Genomic DNA, 6,587 nt, shown 5'->3' with positions numbered 1-6,587 from the left:
GCCGAGGTCGAAAGACAGTTCGATAAACGTGTCAAGTCCTTACGATCAGATCGTGGAGGGGAGTATCTATCGGATGAGTTTAAAGAACATCTCATATCCCAACGGATAGTTAGTCAGCTAACTAATCCAGGCACACCACAATAAAATGGTGTATCCGAACGACGTAATCGGACCCTATTGGATATGGTCAGGACGATGCTCACTTATAGTGAGCTGCCTCTTTCTTTCTGGGGGTACGCTTTAGAGACGGCGATATATATCTTGAATAGGGTTCCATCTAAGTTTGTAGCCAAGACACCCTTAAAGTTGTGGAAAGGGCGAAAGCCCAGTATTCAACACCTTAGGGTATGGGGTTGCATAGCACATGTGCGAAAGCAACAGACAGACAAGTTAGAATCCAGGACTTCGAGATGCTATTTCTTAGGCTACCCCAAAGGCACGATAGGCTATTATTTCTATGTCCCAGTTGACCAAAAGGTCATTGTAAGTAAACATGTCACATTTTTTGAGGAAGAAATGATGACCCAGAGGTCCGAACCAGTAGTCATAAAAGAGCTATCAGATGGCTCAAAAACGTCACTTCCAGAAGTGAGACCAATTGACATACCCGCTGAAATACCAACACCTAAGGAACCTCGACGCAGTGGGAGGACTATTAGACCACCCACCAGGCTAACTCTTCTAACCGAAGAGGAAACAGTGGAAGAGTTCCACATGGTATCGGTTGAATCGGATGATGATCCGATGACATACTCTGAGGCTCTAAAGGATGTTGATGCCGCTAGGTGGCTGGAAGCAATGCGCTCTGAAATCGATTCGATGCATTCCAACAAAGTCTGGACTCTAGTCGATCCACCACTTGGCGTCAAGCCAATTGGATGTAAATGAATCTTCAAGAGGAAGAAGGGCGCAGATGGAAAGGTCGAGAGATTCAAAGCGAGTGAGGTTCCAAGAATACAGAAACTTTCAGTGGCAAAGGGTTATACCCAAAAGAGGGTATAGACTATGAGGAAACCTTTTCACCAGGTAAGACGAGATGATGAAATCCATCAGATTTTATTGGCTATCGCAAAGACACTTTGATTATGAGATCCGCGAGATAGATGTGCGATCGCATTTCTAAATGGGTTCCTTCAAGAGGAAATCTACATGGAACAGCCGAGGGGTTCGCTTCCTTGGAGGAAGAAAGAAAGGTGTGCAAATTACAGAGGTCCATTTATGGGCTGAAGTAGGCTTCGAGGAGCTGGAACATCAGGTTTGATCAATCAATCAAATCATTTGGTTTTGATCAAAACATGGATGAACCATGCGTTTACAAGAAGATCAGTGGGAGGACAGTATGTTTTCTTGTTTTATACGTAGATGACATATTGCTGATTGGTAACGATGTAGGATTCCTTTCATCAAGAAAAAGGGTTATCCACAACGCTTTCGATGAAAGACCTTGGTGAAGCTAGCTATATCCTTGGGATCAAACTCGTAAGAGATCGCTGAAAAAGGATGCTAGGCTTGTCACAGCTACCTATATAGACAAAGTCCTGGCCGATTTAGTATGGAGAACTCCAAGAGGGGAAGTGTTCCCTTCGACATGGAGTCGAGTCTTTCCGGATCTCAATGTCCTCGCCTCGATAGACATTGAAGAGATGAAGAGGATTCCCTATGCCTCAAGAGTAGGGAGTCTTATGTACACCATGTTGTGTACGAGGTCGAATATTTGCTATGCAGTAGGCATGGTAAGTCGTTATCAATCTAACCCTGGACACGAGCATTGGAGTGCTATCAAGAATATCCTCAAGTACTTGAGAAGGACTAAGGAATATTTCTTGGTTTTTGGATCTGATCAATTGTCAGTATTGGGGTACACAGATTCAGATTTCCAAACTGACAAGGATGACAGAAAATCCACGTCCGAGATGGTATATCTAATGGGTGGAGGTGCCATTGTGTGGCGGAGTGCGAAACAAAAGTCTACAGCCGATTCTACTACCGAAGCAGAATACCTTGCAGCTTGTGATGCAGCAAAAGAAGGTGTTTGGCTGAGAAAATTCCTATCATATTTGGAGGTAGTCCCTGATCTTGTCAAGGGCTCTATTCCCCTGTTATGTGACAACAGAGGGGCCATTGCACAAGCTAAGGAGCCTAGGGCTCATCAGAGGAACAAGCACGTGCAGCGGAAGTATCACCTCATCAGAGAGATTATCCAGCAGGGTGACGTGAGTATCTCCAAAGTGGACACAACTGAAAATGTGTCTGATGCCATGACAAAGGGTTTGTCACCAGGAGTGTTTGAGAAACAAATGGAGGGCATGGGTTTAAAATGTATGGGGAATTGGTTTTGATGTACAAGGGGGAGATTGTTGGACAAGTGTGTGTCCATCAAACCCGGTTCAATCCGGTTCAACCCGGTTCACCTTTGTATTGAACATGTATACATTTTAGTTTAATATTGTCACATGCGATATAAACTTTTTGAGCATTATGTGTCCGTAAGTTATACTTAAAATGGTAGTCACGACTAGGGTTTGGGCTGGGCACCCTTATCATATGGTGGTCGCATTGGGTATGCCTAGACATGTGATGTCAGGGTACGAATGCGAGTGCTCACATGTTTGATGTGTACATTGGCAAAGAATCTACTTTGTCGATTCCCTCATGTATTATTGCCAGATGTAGGAAGGGATAGACATGTGTCACCGACACCCTGTACCTGAGGGAACCCTGTCACTGCAAAGTGTGATCGCATTCTTTGGTTCATCAATGACTGAGACTCAAACGAGTCAAAGCCGGTGTTCTGGGAATGCGTGAACACTTTGTGAGTGAAGGAGTTATCCAACACGGTCACCACTGCCCGATTGGGGAACACCAAGATAGAGACTGTCTGTGCATGGTTGGATCAGAATCTGGATCCAGTACCGTTTTGGAAATGGTTTTGCAAAATTTATTTTACATAAAATGATACATTATTTATAGTTATTTCAAATAAAGTATTTTATCGAGTTTTGCGGGACCCGATCGGATGCACAGATGCTCTTATATGGACATGTACTATGGATTGGGGTTTGACAATACATGTGTACATGCCCTAGATTCCATAATGATGGTGTTGATTAGTGGGGGGGTTGTATATGATAAATTGTTATCATATATGGAGTTATTTAGAATTTGCTAATTTAATTAGCTCTTTATTTAATTAATGGATTTGATGCTAATTGTAATTATCCATTAATAATTAAATAAAGAATCTAATTAATACTTTTCCTATTAGATTCTGCTTCTTTACCTGTGTAGCACTTTGAGTTTAAACAGAACTGCCAGACTGAGAGAGAGAGAGTCAGACTCTCACTAGGGCTCTATTAAATCTATCTAGGATTTAATTAAGCCCTATTATTATAAATAGGGGACCATAAAACGCAGAAGGGAGAAGCTCTCCACGTTTTTGGAGCAGACACTCTCTCTCCTACATTTTTGGTTTCTCTCTCTGCCTCTTATGATCTCTCTTCTTCTTCTTGCTTCTCTCACCTGTGTTTGAGAGTTGGGGTTTATGAAACCCTAGATATGTGCTGAGGAGTTTGAGGGCATCTGGGATTGGCGTGTAGAACCTTGGTAGCACCATTGGAGGTTCAGATCTGTTTGCTTGGAGTGCTCACTGGAGGAAGAACCACTGTCTATTGGAGGAGCAACACTTGAGGCTCACCAGGTTAGCAGTTCTTTATTAATTCCTTCTGTTCATTGATTATTAATATTTATGGGATGCGAAAGAAACTCGAATCGATTAATTTTCGTTGCGCATTCGAGTATGGGATGGATCCCTCTTGCCATGTGATGGACTAGAGACGAATTTCTCCGTCCCTATTGTGATAATTAATTTTATGGGATGCAATAGGGAAGGAGAAACCCTAATAGGGATGCACCAGGGTTCCCATGGGAAACCATGGGACACCCTAAAACTAAAATGGGGCACCATGGGATAACCCAGGGCGTGCAATACCCTAATTGGTTTATAATTGGTTTCCCTACGAAACCATGGTTTGATCCCTGGACCGTTGTTTGACCAACAGTTTCATTACAACAATCCTTGTGTTGCAACAAACTGTATATTCCGTTGTTGAAGAGCATCTCCAGTAGCAAATCTTGATGCATAGATCTCCATAAAAAATGTTGATTCTTTGGTAAGGTTTTAGAGTAGTAGATCTTCTGCCATACATCACCTAGTATACATGACCAAAAATGGGACCAAGATGAAGATGCTACCAAGATTCTATCAGCCATTATATTAAATCGGATTTAAGCATATGGTAAGTAATTTGCACTAAAAAAAACTCTATTCTTTGAACCCCTCCATTCTAGCTTGTTCGATATAGGAAAGAGTGGAAGTTGTATCTTCAAAATATTTTCTACATCAGAAAACGAGAATAGAGATTGCAATAAATGAGTGTCCCATGTTCGGCTGTCTTGGTCTATTAAATCAGCCACCATATGAATATTGCAAGATGTTGGGAAAACACTCCCTCCATCCATGATTATTTTGATGATAACAAATGCATTGGTATAAACCATTGTGTATCATTATGTCAACAGTAGGATTGATGATAGAATAAAGGAGAACAAGCCAAGACTTGAAGGACATAGTACAAATGCTGAATACAAAAGTCCAACACAAAACTTGGACGAAACAAGACTTTGAAGACACCTCTCCATTCTTACAAGAGAATAATTGAAGAAAGAAGATTGAATATTGAAGAACATCACTTGAAGAAATCAAATTGAAGACCTACATGAAGATGCTTGTATGCACATACACAGACACACACACTTGCATACTTATAATTGCATTTGTATAATATTAATGAAATTGTATTTGCATCATGTAGAGACCTTAGGAGGTTGTCATATGAACCCACTTGACCTTAGAATAAGTTGGGAAAAGGTTGAAACAAAACCCCACAAAACCCCATAATCAAAAAGGTCAGAAACAAGCCAAACAGGGGAACTGGACTGTGATCCGGTCGATCGGATCATTGGCCATTTCATCCGGATGCGGGTAGCTAGGGATGTAAACGGATCGAATTCGGTTGGATAGTGGCATTATCATATTTGTATCCGATTATATTTGGACGGATTCGGATAATTTTCGGATAGTGATTTTTTGAATACAGGCTCTCCTAAATGGATATGAATACGGATCGAATACGATTTTTCGACTATCCGTTGACATATTTACCGTTTTTATGATGAGGGTTAGGGTTGAGACTTGAGAGTTCAGTAACTACCCTTTCTTCTACTCTTCTTAGTCTTTTATTCTCTTACATTTTTTACTTTTGATTTTTTAATAGATATGTAATTCCATGTATCACATTACATAAAACAATATATATAAGCCAATAGCAAATTTAGAAAAAGAATCACATTATCTTAACTTATAAATTCATAAAAATAAGATAACAAAATCCAATAAGGTAACTTAAAAGGATAGACAAACACAAAGTTATATTTTAGATATTTTATTAACGTCGGACTACTAAACGAATCGGATAATAATCGATCGGATAGGGGGATTATCATATTCATATCCGATTAGTTTCGGATGGATTCGGATTCTCCTAAACGGATACGAACGCGGATCAAATATGGATTTACGAATATCCATTTACATCCCTATGAGCAGCAGCATCACGGGAGCGTTCCCATGGATTGATCGGGTTGACTGGACATCGACCAGATGAACCAGTAACTCTCCAACGGCTCTTTCCAATGGCTATATTCTTCCAACGGACATGATCCGGTCGACCGGATCAAAGTTCAAGCCAACTAGATGGACAAAAAATTAGCCATTTTATCTTCATTTTATGTCCGTTAAGACTCAAACTCCACCCATGTTTTGCTATAAATAGAGCATCGAAATGACTCTAACGGCAACCATTGAACACACAATATACACATCCAATTGTGATCATTTGAAGAGAGTTTCAAATCTTTATTGAGAGCATTTTTAGTGTTGAGCTCAAAGCTCCAATTTATTGTTCTTCTCCAAGAACTCAAGCTCTCTATTCTCCACATCTTCTCCAAGTTATATTATTAAGCGAAGTGCATTGGGAGATCAAAGGTGCGTCATTATTATCTTCATCATTCATATCGTTGTGCACCATCACTCAACGGGCAAAGTGTCACTACTCTTTGGTAGATATTTATACCCCAACTCCTTATTGTATTTGTTTATGCTTTTGATTTGAGAAAGCATTAGTGTATTCATCTAGACTGTACTTAGATTAATACAAAGGATCCTCATATCCTTAAAAGATTAGGATCCTCTTATCATGTGAAAAAGATTGTAAAAGTGTTTTTCCCACCTATTGTATTGAAAGGAAGTGACTAGTAAAATTCTCTCAAGGTTGAGAGGAGTGGATGTAGGCTGGGTTAATCGAACCACTATAAATCTCGTGTCTTTGCATCTTGAACATTTTACTTTGTTCACTTTATCTTAAATCAAAAGAATTGTAAAAAGACCTGATTTTCACTAGTGATAACCTATTCACCCCCCTCTAGGTTATCCAACACAAGAGTTTGGGCATTGTGTAGAGATCTTAAAA

This window comes from Telopea speciosissima, chromosome 10 (assembly GCF_018873765.1).
Source record: "Telopea speciosissima isolate NSW1024214 ecotype Mountain lineage chromosome 10, Tspe_v1, whole genome shotgun sequence".
Lineage (NCBI taxonomy): Eukaryota > Viridiplantae > Streptophyta > Magnoliopsida > Proteales > Proteaceae > Telopea > Telopea speciosissima.
The sequence above is the reverse complement of the archived record's forward strand: the minus strand, read 5'-3'. Positions refer to the sequence as shown.